General features: G+C 42.0%; 1 long non-coding RNA gene across 1 annotated transcript in view; it reads right to left on the bottom strand.

Annotated features, from left to right (window-relative positions):
- The window catches only part of LOC143650446 (uncharacterized), a 31,627-nt gene extending 20,230 nt beyond the window's left edge, over positions 1-11,397 (bottom strand). Inside the window, exon 1 of the long non-coding RNA XR_013159562.1 lies at positions 10,959-11,397. This is a non-coding gene — a long non-coding RNA (uncharacterized LOC143650446). The remainder of the gene's footprint in view (positions 1-10,958) is intronic.
- Between the last annotated feature and the right edge of the window lie 8,271 nt (positions 11,398-19,668).

Raw genomic sequence — 19,668 nt, 5'->3', positions numbered from 1 at the left:
AAGGGACAGTGTGAAGGTAAAATAACTTCAGAGGCAGAACCATGGAGACTGAGGTCTGAAGTCAAGAAGCCTTGGGCTAGTAGAATGGACCCACTCAAGCCCGTGAAGAGGTTGAGTTTGTCCCAGAGGCAGAAGATGGATGTGTTAGTTAGATTCAGTTGTCAACTTGGCCAGGTGAGCATACCTAATCTTGTTGTTGCAGACATAAGCCAATGGTATATGAACCTCATCTGTTGCCAATTACATCTGCAGTCAGCTAGGAGGTGTCTCTGCTGCAATGAGTGACTGGTTTGACTTAATTGGTTGGTGCTTAAATGAGAGAGCAAAACGTAGCACAGCCTAAGCAGCTCGGCATTCCTCATCTCAGCACTTGCAGCTCAGCCCAGGCCTTTGGAGATGCAGAAAGAAGTCACCCCAGGGAAAGTTGTTGGAACCCAGGGGCCTAGAAAGAAGACCAGCAGAGACCATCCTGTGCCTTTCACGTAAGAAAAGAACCTCAGTGGAAAGTTAGCTGCCTTTCCTCTGAAGAACTAACAAAATAAATCCCCTTTTTATTAAAAGCCAATCCGTCTCTGGTGTGTTGCATTCCGGCAGCTAGCAAACTAGAACAGTGGACCTTTCACCTGGTTGCAGTGGAAGAGTCATGCTGCCTCAGGCCTTGGAGAGGGCGCAGCACACTCCTTGAGGATTGGGGAGAGCCTAGCTGCCACCACGTGGAGGGATTGAGCATGTGCCCCAGAGATGGCAGAGAGCCCTGGTGCAGCCCTGATGCTTGGAGAGGGTAGAGCCAAGAAAAAGGTGGTCTCCCCAGTGTCCCCCACAGTTGCATTCAGAAAGAGCCAAGCCACTGTGTAGGGGATGGGAATGCTGCTTTCTAAAGCCCCGAAGATAAATGACTCTCAAACTTGAAATTTAATGGAGTTTGCCCTGCAGGTCTGAAAACCTGCTTAGGTTCAGTGACCCTTGTATTCCTTCCAATTCCTCCCTATAGAAAAGGGCATATGTATCCCATGACTGTTTCTCCTTTGTATGTTGGCAGCAAATAACTTGTTTTGAGGGGCTTTTAAAATATTTTATAAACAACGAACAGACAAACATTCTTGGCATACAAACATTTTTTTTCAATCTTTTTTTTTTTCTGTATGCTGTATGGTGGGGTCAAACATTTCGTTAGTTTTCCATGTGAGTACCCTGTTATTGCAGCACCATTTGTTGAATTTTTGTTTGCTTTTGTTTGGGAAGTGCATGGACCTGGAATCGAATCCAGTTCTCCCACATGGCAAGTGAGAATTCTACCACTGAACTATCCTTGCACCCCCAACATACAAATATTCTTGACATGGTTACAGTCAGTGGCTCACAATATCACATAGTTGTGTATTCATCACCAGGATCATTTTTTTTTTTTTAACATTTGCATCTCTCCAGCAAAAGAAAAAAAAGAAAACACTCACATATCCCATACCCCTTAACACTCCCTTTCATTGACCACTAGTATTTCACTCTACTATTTTAACCTTTGTTCCCCATATTATTTGTTTTGTTTTTTTTTTTTAATCCATATTTTTTACAGGTCCAGAGCCAGAGGAGAACTTTGCTCTAGGACAGACTATGCCAATAATCTTGTATTGTACAACAATTTTTTTTTTTTTTTTTGCATGGGCAGGCACTGATAATTGAACCTGGGTCTCCGGCACAGCAGGTGAGAACTCCACCTGCTTAACTACCGTGGCCCACCCTGTACAATAATCTCATATTGTATTTCTGATGTTACTGGAATGGTTTAAGGTTCTCTGATAAATTGTTATGGAATGAATGTATTTTTGTATATGGAAAAAACATGTCTCTTATAGGATCCAGAGGATGGAATATGCTGGTTTGAAAGGATTTATGGACCCTAGAAAAACCATGTTTTAATCCTAATCAATTTTTTGGCAGCAACGGTTTCTTCTAATCCCTATTCAGTACTATATGTTGGGAACTTTAATTAGATTATATCCCATGGAAATGTGACTCAATCAAGAGTGGGGATTAGACTTGATTAGATGGAGATGTGACTCCACCCATTTGGGTGGGTCTTGGTTAATTTACTGTAATCCTATAAAAGAGGAAACATTTTGGAGAAAGCAAGAGATTCTGAGAGCAGAGAATGCCACAGCACCATGAAGCAGAGAGTTGACCAACCAGCAACTTTTGGAGATGAAGACGGAAAATGCCTACTGGGGAGCAGTAGGACATGAGTAGATGATGCTGTGTTCACCGTGTGCCCTTCCAGCCGAGAGAGAAACCCTGACCGTGTTCGCCATGTGCCTTTCCACTTGAGAGAGAAACCCTGAACTTAATCGGCCTTCTTGAATCAAGGTATCTTTCCTTGGATGCCCTAGATTGGACATTTCTATACACTTGCTTTAACTGGGACATTTCTAGTTGTCAGAATGCAATATACCAGAAACAGAATGGCTTTTAAAAAGGGGAATTTAATAAGTTGCTAGTTTACAGTTCTAAGGCTGAGAAAATTTCCCAATGAAAACAAGTCTATATAAATGTCCAATCTAAGACATCTAGGGAAAGATACCTTCGTTCAAGAAGGCTGATAAAGTTCAGTGTTTCTCTCTAATCTGGAAAGGCACATGGCAAACATGGTATCATCTGCTAGCTTTCTCTCCTGGCTTCCTGTTTCATGAAGCTCCCCAGGCGGTGTTTTCCTTCTTTATCTCCAAAGATTGCTGGCTGGTGGCTCTGCTTCTTGTGGCTATGTCATTCTCTGCTCTCTCAGAATCTCCCACATTCTCCAAAGTGTTTCCTCTTTTATAGGATTCCAGTAAACCAATCAAGACCCACCCAAATGAGTGGAGACACGTCTCCACCTAATCCAGTTTAACAACCACTCTTGATTGAGTAACATCTCCAGGGGATGATCTAAGCATAGTTTCAAACATACAGTATTGAATAGGGATTAGAAGAAAAGGCTGCCTTTACAAAATGGGATTAGGATTAAAATATGGCTTTTCTAGGGTGCATATATCCTTTCAAACCAGCACACCACCCAACGGCAAGCTTGGGAGAGGCTGAGATGGGAAACTTCATGTTGTATATGTATATCTGCAATTTAAGGAGAGAGGAAGATTAAAGAGACAATAACAACTAAAAGTAATACATGATCCTAAATCTAATAAAGGAGGAGAAAGTGCCCTTAAGGCTATTGGAACATATGAAAAAATTGGGATATAGACTGTAGACTTTATTTCAGTATTAAATTTCTTGAATTTCTAAGGTGGTTATATAAGCAAATATCTTTGTTCTTAGGAAATGCACATGGAAATAAGTGTTCAAGGGAATATTATGAACTATATGCTAACAAACTAGACAATTTATATGAAATGGACCCATTTCTAGAAACATATGAACTACCAACACTGACTTGAGAAGAAATAGGAGATGTTAACAAAGCAATTGCAAGTAAAGATACTCAATTAGTTATCAAAAATTTTCCTACAAAGAAAAGTCTGGGGCCAGATGGCTTCACAGAGGAATTTTATCACACATTCCAAAAGAACTAACACCAATTCTGCTTAAACTCTTCAAAAAAATTGAGGAAAAAAGAATACTACCTAACTTATTTTATTAAGCTAACATCACTCTAATACCAAAACTAGATAAAGACTCTACAAGAAGCGAAAATTACAGACCAATCTCCCTAATGAATATAGATGCAAAAATTCTCAACAAAATTTTTGCAACTTGAATCCAATGATATATTAAAGAAGATCATGTTGTATACAACATGATCAAGTGTGGTTTATATACATGTATACAACATGATCAAGTGTGGAATGCAAGGGTGGTTTGATATAAAAAAAACAGAGTAATACAGCACACTAACAAACTGAAAGGGAAAAATCATATGATCATATCAACTGATGGTGAAAAGGCCATTCAACAAAATTTAGCATCCTTTTCCAATAAAAACACTTCAAATGCTAGGAATTGAAGGAAATTTCCTTAATATCATCAAGGGCATATGTGAAAAACCCATCATTCTCAACGGTGAGAGACTGAAAGCATTTCCCCTAACATTGGGAACAAGACAAGGATGCCCACTGTCACTACTATTATTCAGCATTACTAAAAGTTCTAGTTAGAGTGATCAGGCAGGAGAAAGAAATAAAAGGCATCCAAACAGAAAAGGATGAAGTCAAACCATTATTTGCAGATGACATGATCCTAAATGTGGAAAATCCTGAGAAATCTATAATACAGCTACTTGAGCTAATAAATTCAGCAAAGTGGCAGGATACAAGATTTATATGCAAAAGTCAGTAATGTTTCTATATACAAGTTATGACCTTGCTGATGAGACAATTAAGGAAAAAAAAATCCATTCAAAATAGCACTAACAAAATCAAGTAGGTAGGAATAAACTTAAGCAGAAATACCTGTACACAGAAAACTACAAAACAGTGCAAAGAAATCAAAGATCTTAATAGATGGAAAGACAGTCTGTGCTCAGGGATAGGAAGGTTGAATATTGCTAAGATGTCAAGTCTACCCAAACTGATCAACAGATTCAATGCAGTACCAATTAAAATTCCAACAGCCTCTGGAGGGAACTGCCTGAAAATGTAGAGTTGTGTTCCAGTAGCCATGTTTCTTGAGGATGATTGAATAATGATACAGCTGTCACAATGTGACTGTGTGATTGTGAAAACCTTGTGTCTGATGCTCCTTTTATCTACCTTGTCAACAAAGGAGTAGAACATATGGAATATAAATAATAGGGGGAACAAATGCTAAAATAAATTTAGTTTGAAATGCTAGTGATCAATGAAATCGAGGGGTAAGGGGTATGGTAGGTATAATCCTTTTTTTTTTTCTTTCCTGTGCTCGTTTTATTTCTTTTTCTATTGTCTTTTTATTTCTTTTTCTGAATTAATGCAAATGTTCTAAGAAATGATGAATATGCAACTAAGTGATGATATTGTGAATTACTGATTATGTATGTTGTTTTATTTTGTTTCTTTTTAAATTAATAAATAAATTTAAAAGAAAATTCCAACAGCCTCTTTTGAAGAGCTGATAAAACTAGTTATCAAATTTATGTGGAAGGCAAAGAAACCTTGAATAGCTAAAGATATCATAAAAAAGAGAATGAAGTGGGAGGATTAATACTTTCCAACTTTAAAGCGTACAGTAAAGTCACAGTGGTCAAAGTAGCATGGTATTGGCACAAAAACAGAAGTACTGACCAATGGAAGTGAAATGAGGCATGGACACTGATCGTGAAATCTATGGTCAATTAATCTTCAACAAGGCCCCCAAATCTGCTGAATTTGGACAGAATAGTCTTTTCAAGAACTGGATATCAAAAGTCAAGGAAGATGATGTATACAACCTACCATCAAATGTTTATAAAAAACAGAGAGAGAGAGACAGCTGGTATTCTAGTTTGCAAGCTGCCAGAATGCAATACACCAGAAATAGAACAACTTTTAAAAAGGAGAATTTAACAAGTTGCAAGTTTACAGTTCTAAAGTTGCAAAAATGTCCAAATTAAAGCAAGTCTATATAGATGTCCAATCTAAGGCATCCAGGGAAAGATACCTTGATGCAAGAAGGCCGATGAAGCTCAGGGTTTCACTCTCAAGTGGAAGGGCACATGGCGAGCACGGTTAGTTTCTCCTCATCTGGAAAGGCACATGGCAAATATGGTCGGGGTTTCTCTCTCATCTGGAAAGGCACATGGCAAATATGGTCAGGGTTTCTCTCTTGGCTGCAGGGGCACATGATGAACATGGCATCATCTGCTAACTTCCTCTCCAGCTCCCTGGGAGGCATTTTCCTTCTTCATCTCCAGAAGTCGCTGGCTGATGGACTGTCTGCTTCATGGTGCTGTACAGTTCTCTGCTCTCACAGAATCTCTTGCTTTCTCCAAAATATTCCCTCTTTTATAGGATTCCAGTAAACTAATCAAGACCCACCTGAAAGGATGGAGTCACATCTCCATCTAAACAAGTTTAATTCCCACTCTTGATTGAGTTTATCTCCAAGGACATAATCTAATTAAAGTTCCCAACATACAGTACTGAATAGGGATTAGAAGAAACTGTTGCTCTCACGAGATTGTTTAGGACTAAAACATGGCATTTTTAGGGTACATAAAACTTTTCAAACCAGCATATTCCTTCTTCATAATTAGACATGTCATCTGCTCTCTTCCTAGTGATGTCTAAAAGAACATTCCAAATATCTTTCAGTATTGATCATTTATGATGTTCCAGTAAAACTCTCTGTAAGTCTGAGAATTTAAATCTTCCATTAAGCACTAAATTCTAGTAGGCAAGTATGCCAGTTTGAAAGGATTTATGTACCCTAGAAAAGCCATGTTTTAATCCCAATCCATTTTGTGGGAACAACCTTTTCTTTTAATCCCTATTCATTAATATAGTTTGGAGACTTGATTAGGTTATCTCCACGAAGATTTGGCTCACTCACTTGTGGGTATTAACCTTTCATTAGAGGGAGATGTGACTCCACCCATTCCAGGTGGGTCTTGATTACTTTACTGGAATCCTTTAAAAGAGGAGGCATTTTCTAAAAGGCTAGAGATTGAGACAATAGAAAATGACAAGAGCCATAAAGCAGGGAGTCCACATTGCCAGAGACCTTTGAAGATGCAGAAGGAATACATCCCTGGGGTAGTTTCATGAAAAAAAAGAAGCCTAAAGAAAAAGCTTCTAGTTGAGAGAGAAACCCTGAAATTCATCTGCCTTTCTTGAGTGAAGCTAATCTCTTGTTGGTGCCTTAATTCGGACAGTTTTATAGACTTGCTTTAACTGGGACATTTTCTTGGCCTTAGAACTGTAAACTAACAACTTATTATTCTTTTTTAAAACCATCCTGTTTCTGATGTATTGCATTCCAGCAGCTAGCAAACTAGAATAGCAATCAATGGCCATTTCTAGATCCAATTCCTTTTGTTCTAAATTCTTTGCAAAATTAAAAATAAACTGGTAAAAATCCTTAAATTGTCTTGGTTCTTTCAATTCTTGTTCCAACTTGGTTATCTGGGCCTTTAGTTTTCTATGCCTTCACAACCTAATTCTGTTATGCCGTCCACGAACCCCTGTTTGGAGAACTAGCTCGGTGTTGTTGCTCTGCACTTCCACTACTGCTGGCGGATCCAGTGCCAGGCCACCACAGAACTGCTGTACACCGTCAATTCCAACTGTATTTTCCTCTTGAGGATCCTTGTATTTACTGTATAGTTGTTTTAACTTTCTGTCCAGTGATCCTTTTAAACTTTGGGATTTTTGGAAGAAGTTGATGTTGAAACACCTAACTTCCAGTCATTTTGAGACAGATAATTTACTGCTGTTTTTTCACTAGATTGTTTGAAGATCATAAACTAATGAAGGATACTTCTGCGGTGACTTCACCTTGTTCATGTTGGTGTCCTCCAGCCCTCTCCCCTCCTCCTTCCAATCTGCAGTAAATGGAAGGCTGGAGAAGGCAGCCCCAGGCGGAGGTAAAGGGACCTGAACAGCTGCCCCACATCCCTCATACTATGTCTGTGTTCACTGGGTCTGTGCATCAGAAGACTCAGGAATTTTACACATTTTTGCCCCCTTCTACGTGCAGAATGAACATATCTTCCAAACCCAGATCAAGGCATTTGTTTTGATGAGTCTGGAAAGAAGAAGAATGCCCCAAAACATGGGGTGATGGAAGAATAAGTATAAATTCTCCAGAAAGTCTCAAGGTAGCCCTGTGATATGGGAAGGAGGGCGGCCCAAGGTACAAAAGTGGTATCCTACGTCCAGACGGGCAGCAGGGCTGGGGTAATCATTGTTTAGACTCTTGGATTGAATATATAAAGTTCTCATAGCAAATGTACAATACATCCAACAGTCTTCAAAATCTTGGCAAAAATCAGGAAACTCAATTTCTCTCCTCTTAAAGGACTGCTGTGCTTTTTCAAGAGGCACCTCTTTCATGCTCCTCAAGTTACTTTCAGAAACTTGCATGATATCCCTGCATGATCATTGGATTTGTCCTGAGATATTTTCTTTGCCATTTGTCTTTCAGTACAAGTGTCCTCTTCCCTCATAGGGTAGATCAGTCAAACAACACTATAGAAAAGATGCAAGGTGGGTGCTTCCACTTCTGGCCCCCAATGAGATGTTCAAACGTGGTCTGCAGCTCCCAAATAGAGACCTTCCGTGATCCCAGGAGTCGCCCGGGTTCACGTGACCTTCTCTGCCCCTACTACTTCAGAATCTCTTAAAATAAGGAAAACATAAGGGTCTCCCCAGGGGGGCTTTTAATAGAGAGGAAGGTCTCCCACCTCATCGGCAAGCCAAAGCAGCAGTGCTGGGAGAAGCAGGAGGAAGATTTTCTCAGACTCTGGGGTGCCTCCTGAGGTGGCCTCACAGGCTCTGGGCAGCAGGGAGGGCTCCAGTGCCACCCATCCAGCGGCTGGCGCAAAGGGCGATCGGGTCCAAATACCTAAGCCCTCCAAGCTGCCACCCCACTGCAGCCACTGAAAAGCCCTGGCATGTTAGGGGGAACCAGGGAGCAGTGGGCACCCCTCCCAGCTCCTCCTCCTCGTCGTGGCGGGTTCAGTTAACCTCGGCACCTGCACCCCAAGCAAAGCTGCCACGTCTTTCAATTTTAAAACATTTCCAAATAAAATAAAATTTTAAAATTACATGGCAGAACAAGTGCCCAAGAATATACAAGATTTTCTAAGGAACAAGGTGGAGGAACATTTTCTAACACACATCAAGGCTTTTTAAACTATAACAATTCACACAGTATCATGAGGACAGAGGGAAAGGGCAAACACAGCAACGGAAAAGAACACGTGAACTAATGGCAAGTGGATCTATGGTGAGCTCACGCTGCCAGGTGGAAGCGATGACCAATTTAACGTGCAACTCTGCCAGGTGGTTATCTCCAGGGGAAAAAAAAGGAATCTTCTATCTACTCCATCCACAATAATTGAGTCATTGTAAGTATAATTGTAAAGCAGAGCACTAGAATGCATTCAGAAGGTACACACAAGTGTTTCTAAGCCATCCAATGGGGAGATTTTTCTTGTACAGAAAGAAAACACAAGAAAAAAATATATATATAAATGAATAATACATTAGAAAATGACTAAAAACTTTTTCATAAAAGATGAACGATCACACCTGAAAATGCTCAACCTCTGTGGTAAGCAGTAAATGGCATCCATACATGACAAGGAGCAATTAAAATCCAAGGGCTGGAAAGGAGGTGGCCCAAATGCAGAACCCCAAGCAAAAAATGCCCCAGGCCAGCCTGGGTGCAGAGCTCCCCATCCCGGCCTCATTGTTTCTCAGCATAAGTGTCATCATTCTGAGCTGCTAGAGACCTCCCACAGTAGCAGGCTGGCTCCCCAAAAGTACACCCCGAAACTTAATTGACCTCCTTTGCAGGATCTACTTTGGACTCAGCTTGGAGTCATTGGCTTCAAGCCTCTACTTCCCCCTCCAGGTAATAGAATATGACCCCATGACTGGTCATTTAAACAAGACATGGACTCTCAATCATTGTGTTCGAAAAGGATCCAACACAATGACTACTTCCACCTAGTGTTTCAGGATAAAGTAGGGAAGAGACATGTCATTTAACAGTCACCCTTATGATAATCTGTAAGTCAAGTAATCAAAACTGAGACGTTCTCAGGTTTATAGATCACATTTTAGAGAACTTGCATTCATCTCTGATGCCCAGATATTATCAGGAAATGGAACAGAATTGCACACTGCTGAAACCGTGGACCCTCAACAGGAGAAAAACTGCCATTTTTAAGAATCTCTCTAATCCATCTTTTTTTCACCTCATTTCAATGTGTGTGCAATTATGTACCATTTTCCCTGAAGCCCTAATGGAAGAAAAGTTATTTTCTCAGACACTTTTCCCCAGCAGCATTCTGGGAAAATATGAGTAGGCACCAAGAAGAAAATGACGGACTTAACTCACGACCCTCACTGAGAGAAGAAAGAAGATAAAAAGGAATTATTATTCTGCATTTACTGAAATCTGCGGTTCAAATAAATGAAGAAATATTAGCATCGCGCGGCTGGTAACAAATGTCAGGCTCCGGGCCCCCACACGGCTCCTCCCTCCCCAAACTGCAGGGACTGCCCCTGCCACCCTGACCGCGCTCAGGGCCAAACGCGGAAGGTGAGAACCAGGAGCCGGGGGCACCAGGGCAACCAGAATCCCAACCTCCACCCCGGGGGCCGCCCTGGATAACGCAGCGAGTGAGGCTAACAAGGCGCTCATGCCGGTCTGGATGGGGGGCATCTTGGGGCGGCCTCAGGCGGCACCGAGCCCAGGACCAAGGAGAGGCAGGCAACACAAAAACCGGGCCGAGAGGACAGATGCCAAAGGGAATCTAGACCCGAATCAGCGTCTTCCCTGGGGAAGGGTCAGCGCAGCGGGTCCCGTCCCATCCCACGTGGGGCTCATTCTCCACTCTCCTCGCACGTAAAACATTCACAACCCCAAACAAGTCATTTAAAACCTACCATCCGTTGCTCTGGAATAATAAAAAAAAATTTAAGGTGATAGCTTGAAAGCGTTACGGGCTAGAAGCGGTACTTAAATCCGTGGTGTCGATGAGAAGAGGCTGGTGTTCGGTGACGCAGGGAGGGCGGGGTCGTGGGCTTCGGTCCCAGCCTCCCACAGCTCCGGAGGAGTCGGCCAGGCGGGCTGAGGCAGGGGGCCTGGGACCGCACACACCCTGGGGGCTCGCCCCAGCCCGGCTCCGTGGGGAGCCCTCAGCGCACCTCCACGCGGGACCCCACAGCGATCCCCGGCCTCACCCCACTGTCTGGGCTGGGGCCGGGGCAGCGGGCGCGGAGCCGCCCAGAGAAGAGACCCGGGCCCCGAGCACAGCAGGCCCCCGCCCGGCCCCGCGCACTCACCTTCTCCAGGCCTCGTGGGGGTCTCCGCGGCGCAGGGGGTACGGTCACTGGGACCTCTAGACGCTCTAGCGCCGCGGACCGAAGCGAAGGAAAGTCCCGCTAGTTGCGGTCGCCCCGCCCCGATGCCGCTGATTGGACAGCACACCAGGCACCGCCCCCTCCCCGGCGGGCACGGTTGGAGAGTGTACTCAGCACCGCCTCTCGCCGTCTGATTGGACCTTACTCTCCCCGCCGTGGGGAGACGGGCGAGGCGGGCGTGACCACAAGGGTCAGGTCCTCTGGTGTCCCCGGGCTTTCGGGTTTGGACAGCGTCGGTCCGGCCCCGGCGCCCCCTTTTGGGTTCTCCTCCTGGACGCGGGGCCCGGGGTGCGCAGGGAGCTATAGGCTCCGTGTCCAGGAGCAGCGACCCCTGCACCGGGGCGGGGGAAGGTGCCCCGGCCGGGTGGACGGGAGGCCTGATCCTCCGGGGCCTGGGCCTGCCCTACCCGCTGAGGAACGGACACTGGTCCGGGCGTGCGGGCCCGGAGGGAAAGTGTGACGCCGGCAGCGCTGGGTCCCCGGTTCCCCCAACCCCTCCCGCTCCCATATCCAAGTCTTTAGATCAGGGAGCCCGCGGACTCCCCAGAGCTGAGCGGGTGGGAACGTGAGCACCCAGCAGGGTAGAAATGTTTATCGAAATTCTCAAGTATGCATTTTACATGGGAAGGAAATTGATGTGAGATGAGATTTTAAGTGTGTCCTACAGAATTCTGAAATGAAAAAGCCCATGATATCCCTAAATCAAATGAATTCCTATTTTAACTGATAATAGATAAAATAAAAGCTTACATAAATTTGTGATGGACCTGAAAACGTAACATGTACACGTAACAGATTGGCCCCAAAATCCCAATGCATTTAATATGCTGCTTTTTTTGGAAAATATTCTCATGTTTGAGATGCAATGTAAGTACAATTCTAATACCACTTCTCTTTTTATTGATAAACAATTTTAAAATGTCCTTTTTTATGGTTCAGAAAAGTGTTATACTGTTTTAAAAGGGTAGTGCTTAGAGAAATAACAGATACAAAAGAGGCCCCCAGTTAAAATAGGTGATTTGATTTATAAACTATTGAAAAATAAACTTTGACTAATGTACTTTGTATGAATTATAATGAATGGCAACTTTCAAACAAGCAGCCTGAGATTTAGAAGCCTACACTAAAAAATTCATCCTAGTATGTCCTCTAGCACATGTTGTTTTTAACTGTGGTTAAAAACATCAATGTTCCTGTTGAAACTGTTTGAAAATGCACAATTCAAAATATTCAGTACATTCAGTGCTGTGCAACCATCATCACTATATACTTGCAGTACATTTTCACTACAACTGAAGAAACCATATGCCCATCAGCAGTCACTCTCCTGTGCATCTTCTCCCAGCCTTTGGGGACCACTTAATACATCCTCCTCAGGGTTCATGCAGGTTGTAGTATATATGACCACTTAATTCCTTTTGCTGGCTGAATAATATTTCATTGTATGGATATACTACATTTTGTTTACCCATTCATCCACTGATGGACATTTGAGTTGTTGCTACCTTTTTGCCATTGTGAATAGCAAATTCGATTTCAAATACCTGTTTTAAATTTGGGGGAATATATACGTTGTATGGCAATTATTGGGTCATATGGTAATTCTATGTTTAACTTAGTTATTGAGGAACCACCAAACGGATTTGCACAGTGGCTGTACAAATATATATTCCCACCAGCAATGTGTGAGGGTTCCAATTTCTTTGCAACCTTGCTGGCACTTGTTATTTTGTTTTTTCTTTCATTATAGCCATCCTGGAGGACGGAAAGTAGTATCTCATTGTGGTTTTTATTTGAATTTCCCTAATGCCTAAAAACATTGAACATGCTTTTTAGTCATTTTTGTATCTTCTTTGGAGAAATGTCTGTTCAGATCCTTTACCCATTTTTAAAAATGGATTGTTTGTCTTTGTGTTGCCAAGTTGTAAAAGTTCTTCATATATTCTGTATATTAAATCCTTTTATCAAATCTATGACTTACTAATATTTCCCCTCATTCTGTGGGTTGTCTTTTTCACTTTCTTAATGATCTCTGATGTATAAAAGTTTTTAATTTTGATGAAGTTCAGTTTACTACTTTTTTGTTTCTTGTGCCTTCATGTCATTTCTAAGAAACCCCTGCCAAACCCAAGGTCATGAATATTTACCGTGTGTTCTTTAAAGAGTGTTATAATTTTAGCTCTTATATTTAGGCCTTTGATCCATTTTCCTATAAGCTTTGTTTATGGTGAGAGGCAGGGTTCTAATTTCATTCTTTTAGATGTGCATGTCCAGTTGTGCCAGCACAATTTGTTGAAGAAATTCCTCTTTCCCTTTAATCTAGTCCCCCTTAACAGTAATCAATTGACTATAGATGTATGGGTTTATTTCTGGGTTCTCAATGCTATTCCTTTGGTCTGTACAACTATCTTTATGCCAATACCAAACTGTTTTGATCTGTGTCACTTTGTAGTAAAATTTTGCAATGAGGAATTGTAAGTCCTACAACTTTGTTCTTTTCAAAGTTGATTCAGCTATTCGGTGTCCCTTTATCCCATAAGAATTTTAGGACTGGCTTTTCTAATTCTATCAAAAAGGACATTAGGATTTTTAAAAACAGTTTTTACTGTGAAATCCAACATATATTCAAAAAAGCAATAAATTTTAAAGTACATTTTAACAAATAATTTTAGAACAAATTTCAAAGTATGGAAACAGTTACAGTTCCACCATTTCAGGTATTTCCTTCTAGCTGCTTGTGCCGGTTTGAAAAGGTTTATGTTCCCTAGAAAAGCCATGTTTTAATCCTAATCAACCTTTGTGGGGGTGGACCACAGTGGCTCAGCAGGCAGAGTTCTCATCTGCCATGCCGGAGACCAGAGTGAGATTCCCCGTGCCTGCCCATGTGAAAAAAAAAGAATACTAATCAACCTTGTGGGAGCAACGGTTTCTTCTAATCCATATTCAGTACTGTATGTTGGAAACCACAATTAGCTTATCTCCATGGAGATGTGACTTAATCAAGTGTGGGTATTAAACTTGATTAGGTAGAGACCTGTCTCCACCCATTCCAGGCGGGTCTTGATTGGTTTTACTGGAATCCTTTAAAAGAAGAAGCACTTTGGAAAAAGGTAGAGAACAAGAGAGAAAACCATGAGATTCTGACAGAGCAGAGAACGCCACAGAACCACAAAGCCGAGAGTCCACTAGCCAGCGACTTTTGGAGATGAAGAAGAAAAGCACCTCCTGGAGAGCTTCATAAAACATGAGGCCTGGAGAGAAAGTCAGCAAATGCCACCATGTTCACCATGTGCCCTTCCAGCTGAGAGAGAAACCCTGAACTTCATCGGCCTTCTTAAACCAAGGTACTTTTCCCTGGATGCCTTTGATTGCACATTTCTATATGCTTGCTTTAACTGGAACATTTTCTTGGCCTTGGAGCTGTACACTAGCAACTTATTAAGTTCCCCCTTTAAAAACCCATTTTGTTTCAAGTATATTGCATTCCAGCAGCTAGCAAACTAGAACACTACTCTAAGACACTGGAGACTAAAAATAAATGTCAAAATAATGCCAGGGAGATTTTCACCCCAGTATGTCATGTTTCACATAGCAGGGAAGGTAATGATTTGCCTTTCCGAGTTCAGCTTAGAGAGGGAGAGGCCATATCTGAGCAACAAAAGAGGTTCTCAGGAAGTAACTCTTAGGCATAATTATAGGTAGGCTTAGTTTCTCCATGAAAGAAATAAGTTTCATAAGAGCAAGCCTCAAGATCAAGGACTTGGCCTATTAATTTGGGAGTCCCTAATGTTTGAGAGTATTAGGGATATCCCAGGTGGGAAAAATTAATAGTTCCATATTTTTTCTTCAATTCCTCAAGGGGCTTCGCCAATACTTTAAAATGATCTTCCCAGCATAACCTGGAATGTATCCTGGTATTACATTAAGCTATACCAAACTGTAAGACCTTGTTCCAAATTCTAGGCTCCTTGTATTTAGGTTCTTTAACTGAAATGGCCAGTTACATTGGGTTGTGTGCTACAGAAAATTTATGTTTTAGACAAAATAAACCTCTCTCCCTTTGGTTTCATATGGTAGGTCAAGTTCTAAAGTACAGACAATATCATACTTTACCCTTTATTCTGACATACCTTAGTCCCAACCAGATCAGCTTCATTCTTATCTTTAATTGAAGTGTGATCTCTTTTTCAGCTTCTTTAACAGTTGCTATATGTAGCAATGCTGCCTTTCAGAACTGCAAAACTCCAACGCTGAGTCTAACTTGTCACACAGGAACCCAAAGTTCCAAGGAAATACCAGGTTACACATAAAGCATGGCATCTCAGAATTTAGAAATAACAATTAAAGCTCAGGAATAAATATGACTGCTATAAGAGCTTACAATCTAGGTGCCAAATTGCTTATAAGTATTTATTTTCTTAAAAAGACCATACAATATTTGTCTTTTTGTTTCTGGCTTATTTTGTTCAATATAATGTCCTGTTTCATTCACCTTGTTGCATGCCTCATGACTTTATTCCTTTCTGCATCCATGTAATTTTCTATCATATACGTACACCATAGTTCACCCTTCTACTTCTCAATGTACCCTCCAGTCATCTCCATCCATTGGATGTTATGAATAATGCTGCCATAAACATCAGCGTACAAATGTCTATTTGAGTCCCTGGCCTTCGGTTCTTTGAAGTATACTCCCAGTAACAAGATTGCCTACTCGTATGAAGACTCTTTATTTAGTCTTCTGTGGATCCATTACATGACCAGAGAGGCTGCCCCATTCTGCTACCCTACCAACATTGAATAGTTTATCTCTCTCTCTTCACATTTTCTCTAGCACTTGAATCTGTCTGTTTATTTTGAATCTGAAAATTTTGTTGAGATATATTAATACAGCATATATTCTATCCAAAATAAATTTTCATAGTATCCTCACTTAGCTGTACAATCACCATCACTTTAAATTTTAGACAATTTTCATTGTCAAAAATAACAAATAATGTTTTAGTTTGCAAAAGCTACTGGAATGCAATATACCAGAACTAGAACGGCTTTTAAATAGGGGAATTTAATAAGTTGCAAGTTTACAGTTCTAAGGGCATGAAAATGTCCAAACTAAGGCACTGAGAGAAAGATACCTTAATTCCAAAGAAAGGGCCAATAAAGTTTGGGGTTTCTCTCTCAGCTGGGAGGGCACATGGTGACATCGACTAGCTTTCTCTCCTTATTTCATAGGTTTCCCCGAGGGCATTTTCTTCTGTTCCAAAAGTCTCTGGCTGCATGGGCTCTGTTGATTCTGTTGGATCTAAAGCTTTTTCCAAAATAGTTCCCTCTTAAAGGACTCCAGTAAGCAACCCCACCTTGAAAGGAGGAAACAAATCTCCATGGAAACCATCTAATCAAAAGTTAACACCCACAATTGGGGGGGGGGGGTCAAATCTCCATGGAAACAATCTGAAAGATCCCACTCAGCAATACTGAATAAGGATTAAAGGATATGCTTTTCTGGGGTACTTAATGGCTTCAAACCAGCACAGGCGTACACACCCACATCAAAGAGAAAATCCCAAACACCCCTTAACTCTTATGCCTCCCCCAATTATTTATCCCTCATATTGTTCTGGTACTAGTAATGGGCCATTAGGGTTATGACAGGAATTTTGTGGGAAAAAAAATACTTTGGGAAGTATTGCCATCTTATCAATATTAATTATTTTGATCCATGAACATGAGATGCCATTCTACTCATTTAACTTTTCTTTAATATCTTTCAGGATAATTTTTAGTTTTCAGTATAAAGGTCTTTCACTTCCTTGTCACATTTATTACTAGGTCTGTTATTCTCTTGGATGCTATTATAAGTGGAATTTTTTTCTTAATTTCTTTTTCAATTTATTTACTGCTAGTGTATAGAAATATGACTGATTTTTCTGTCTCCCTCAATCACTGTACCCTGGAAATAGCAGTGAAATCTCAATTAGATGATGACATCTCAACAGGAGTTGGAAAAGATGGAAATTGGAGTTAAAAGGACTTGCATTCAGAAAACTACAAAACATTGCTAAAATAAAGAATACCTAAATAAATGGAAGGCCATTCTCTGTTCATGGAAGATTAAATATATTAAGATGTCAATTCTAACTCAATGCAATCCCAATCAAAATTCCAGTGGCTGAGCCAAGGGGTAAGATGGCGGCTTAGTGAAGTGTGGAATCTAGTTCGTCCTCCAGAGCAGCTAGTAAATAGCCAGGAACAATACAGAACACCTGCTGGGGCCATATCAGTGACCAGAGACACAACATACACCAGTCTGGACAAGTTGGACTGCCTGTGACCCCACACAGAACTGTAAAACCCCCAGCTGTGGATGCCAGTGCCCCTCCCCAATGGGCATGGCAGCCTGATTCCTAAAGGGGAAAGGAAAGAGACTTTACTAGCAGCAGGGGCTTATCCCAACCAAGCTCCAACTGCAGCATTAATTAACAGATTTTGACTACTGAAAATAGGCCCCCAGCTCAGATAAACCTGGAATAAGAGCTAAAGGTACTAGGAGTTTTTGCCCCGGCAGGCAGGGGGCAGGGCTGATGGGGGGAGAAAAAAACAAAACAGAGGCTTTTTGTATTGGATAGTACAAAATACTTGAAAAGGGCTAGACCCTAAAAAAAGGGGGTGGCACATACAGCCTGGAGAAAAATAGAGCAATGTACCAACTTAAGCTCTTGATTAACAACCTGAGGAATGGGGGTCCTGCTCTGAAAAGGATTTCTTTTGCTTTATTTCTACTACCTAACAGCTCATTAATTAGAACTGCAAGGCTTCTCAAGCTCCAACTGCCCCAGGCAAGAGCGGAATTAAGCTTGTCTGAGAGACAAAATGGCTGGTCAGGTGAAAGGAGCTAATTCCCAGGAGACTGTGCCTTCCCCAGGAGAGGGGTGGGGCCCAGCTCAGGTGGAATCCCCCCCTCAAGGAATTCAGGCCCCAGGAACTGGAAAACCAAAGCAATTAATTCCAATCTGCAACCTCATATCTGCCTCAACCATACCCCCAGCAGGGTGAGTCTGCTGAAGTTAAAGGTAAAACATCACTTTATGCTGGTGGGATCCACAGGCAGACAAGCACAACATACTAGACAGCACAGGAAAAGCACAGAGTCTAAAGGCTTCATAGGAATGTCTGTCAACCTGCTGGGTCTCACCCTCAGGGAAAACTGATACAGGTGACTCTTTCCTCCTGAGAGGATGCCAGTCTCAGTGGGATCTATAATATCTGAGTACACCCTCCTAAAAAAAAAAAAAAAAAAAAAAAAAGGCTCCATGTAGACAGGGCAAGAAACAAAAAAAGAACTGAAAAATTCTGATCAGTTAAACAAAACCTATGCTACAGTCTAGAATAAGCTGAACTGAATGTCAAAGAACAGATAAAGAACAAAGCGATCCAGCAAGAAAATTCTAAGTAAAAGAGTGAAAATAAAGTCCAGAATAAACTAGCTAAGGAAATCAAATTCTTAGATGCCAGCAAAAAAATGAGTCATACTAGGAAAATCGAAGATACAGCCCAAAGAAACAAACCAACAATTCAAATGAGATACAGGAGTTGAAACAACTAATTCAGGATGTTCAAATAGACATGGAAAAACTTCTCAAAAATCAAATCAGTGAATTGAAAGAGGATATAAAGAAGACATTGGGGAAAAAAAAAGAACTAGAAAGTTTGAAAAAACAAATCACAGAACATATGGGAATGAAAGGCACAACAGAAGAGATGAAAAAAGACAATGGAAACCTACAATAGATTTGAAGAGGTAGAAGAAAGGATTAGTGAACTAGAAGACTGGACATCTGAAATCCAACAAACAAAAGAAAAAGAGGGAAAAGAATGGAAAAATACAAGCAGGGTCTGAGGGAATTGAATAACAACATGAAACACATGAATATACGTGTTGTGGGTGTCCCAGAAGGAGAAGAGAAAGGAAAAGGAGCAGAAAGAGTATTGGAGGAAATAATCACTAAAAGTTTCCCATCTCTTCTGAAAGCCATAAAATTACAGATCCAAGCTGGGAGAAGATGGCAGCTTAGTAAGACGTGTGGATCTTAGTTCCACCTCCAGAACAGCTACTAGGGGAGTAGAAACGATACAGAACAGCTCCCAGAGCCACGACAGAGATAAAAAAGACAGCGTACCCCATCCTGGAATGGCTGACTGGCTGGGAGAACCCGCTCAGGGGAGATTGCCAAGGGGCGCGGGTTTCCCCGGGCCGAGGCGGAAAGCGGCTGGAGTCCCTCCCTTCCTCCTTCCCGGGCCAGCTGGGAGAAGTGGACAGGTGGTCCCCTCAAGCCGCAGCGACTGGTGACCACACCACGCGTGGCCCCCCAACCAACTGGGAGAATTGGATTGGAGATCCCAGGCCGCGGAGAATGGTGACCGGGGTCCCTTCCAGACACGTGACTTCCCGGTCTGGCTAGGAATGGTGCATTCTCCCGGGCCGCGGCGGCTGGCGCCCTCCCCCCACGCTTGGTGCCCCGGGCCGACTAGGAAATTTGGACAGGCGCTCTCCCGGGCTACGGCGGCCGGCGACCCTCCCCGCGTTCGGATCCCCGACCCGGCTGGCACTCTTCCAAGCCGCTTCGGCTGGCGA

This window comes from Tamandua tetradactyla, chromosome 11 (assembly GCF_023851605.1).
Source record: "Tamandua tetradactyla isolate mTamTet1 chromosome 11, mTamTet1.pri, whole genome shotgun sequence".
In the NCBI taxonomy this organism is placed as follows: domain Eukaryota; kingdom Metazoa; phylum Chordata; class Mammalia; order Pilosa; family Myrmecophagidae; genus Tamandua; species Tamandua tetradactyla.
Note: the sequence above shows the minus strand (reverse complement) of the source record. Positions and strands in the feature narration are given on the sequence as shown.